The sequence below is a fragment of the Haliaeetus leucocephalus genome, unplaced genomic scaffold (assembly GCF_000737465.1).
Source record: "Haliaeetus leucocephalus isolate CR32 unplaced genomic scaffold, Haliaeetus_leucocephalus-4.0 Scaffold373, whole genome shotgun sequence".
NCBI classification, from domain to species: domain Eukaryota; kingdom Metazoa; phylum Chordata; class Aves; order Accipitriformes; family Accipitridae; genus Haliaeetus; species Haliaeetus leucocephalus.
Window position 1 is genome coordinate 2,102,362 of NW_010972809.1, and position 1,862 is coordinate 2,104,223.

The window sequence follows — 1,862 nt, forward strand, 5'->3', positions numbered from 1 at the left end:
GGCAGTTGTTTTTTCAGGGCACACTGATGTGAATGAAAGAGCAAAAATCCTTTTCCCAATTATCTAACACTAGAAAAAAAATCAGGATTTCACAAGAAGAGAACAGCTACAGTCTGTATTAGAACAAACTAGGTCGCATCTCCCTTTTCAAACGCTTTTGCATGGCTGGCTTTCTGTACCTGCAAATGGTGGAATATAATTCACAAGCTTATTCCAGACGTTAGTGAAAACTTCTTCCCAAGACTCTTCCCACAGCCAAAATCAAAGTCAATCTCATAAAAACTCCCTTTAGTTTCTCTTCAGCTATATAACATTGTTTTTATTTAATCTTGCAATGATGTAGTTTTTCCACTGAGAGGTGGAAAATCGAGACGGAAGGGAATATTTTCCCTTCCATCTGTTGGCTGTCTTCTCTTTCCCAATAGTGTCCAAGTTTCACTAAACAACTCCCTTTCTGCACAGCCATTTCAGGCTTCACGCTTTATCTTGAGCCAGCGCTTACTTTGATCTGGGTTCTGACAGTCTACAGCCATAAGTAGGATGTCTCATTTCAACGTTGTTCCTTTTCTTTACTCATTGAGCCACATGCTTACGATGCATTTCATAATGAACTTCATTCCTTATGCCTACTTCCACAGGCAAGAAATCCACGTGCGCCAGCTTCTGCTGCTGACGTTCTCCAGATGCCCGGCTCTATTTGGTAACGTTTCTCTTTTGCTGCACTAAACGCGTCTCTCATTTCCTCCCAGCATTCTCGCAAGCTGTGGCCATTTGGGGCAGCTGGGCCTGCTCCAGAGACGTTCCTCTCAGTCGCTTTGCAGGGCTCTTCTGGCTGGTGTGCCGGCAGCCAGGGGGTTTGATCTTCTCAGCACCATCCGTTGTTTTCACCTCTGTTTCAAAGGTCTGCTCTTTCTCAGTGCGGCTATCTACTTATCATTTATTGTTTAGCCCGTTCTCCCTGCAGTGGTTTAGCCCCAGAGTAAACAGAATAATCCCATTTGGTTTTGGGCCTGTCTTTTCAGTAAAGAAAATGTTACAGACAGTGTTATTTTGCGCCTGGGATTCCTGCCAGTTAGCTGCATTGATGGTAAAGATTGATTCTTTGGAAGATACTTTCCTGAAGCTAAGGAAACACTTCTGGGGAGAAAATAAATTTTTAACAGGACGCTTCAAAAATAAGGCTATCCTGAGATCATAAGCCTACTGCAGTTTTAACTAAAAATCTCTCTTGGCTTGTCCACTGGAAGCTCAGCCGCCCTTGGAGCTCGTGGTTGCTGGGGTAATGCACTGCTGTTTGTAACGCTTTCCCCTGGACACCGAACTCGCCACTAGTAGATGGACACAACCCTGTCCTGTGGCATTTGGGCAGGCACTTGTCAAAAGCGGCGAAGCGCAGGCTGAGGCCTGGGCACGGCCCCTTGCTCCGTCTCCTCGAGGCGCAGCACCGCTCCCAGGCCTCCATAATGCACAACACGCGCGTTTCACCCAGGTCATCCGTGCTCGCGCCTGGGAGGTCATTATTTTCTGATAGAGCACTGCGTGTCTTTTGTCCAAAAAAATCCCCCAGCGCCACGACATTTCGTTCGGGGCAGCTTGTGGGCTTTATCTTTGTGGCTTTTCCTTGCCACAAGGACGCCCGGTCTCCAGCCGGACAAGCCGGTGGCTCTGAGGAAGAGCCTGAGGGCACAGCCCCCCAGCAGCCACCACAGCTAGGGACACCCCCCCCCGCCTTTACGCATGCGCGGACGAACGCGCCAGCGCCACCTTCCCGCCCTTTTCGCCACTGCAAGGAGCAGCCCTTGGCGCATGCTCACTCGGAGGAAGCGGTCGTCCGAGGAGAGAGGCGAGTCCCGTCCCACACC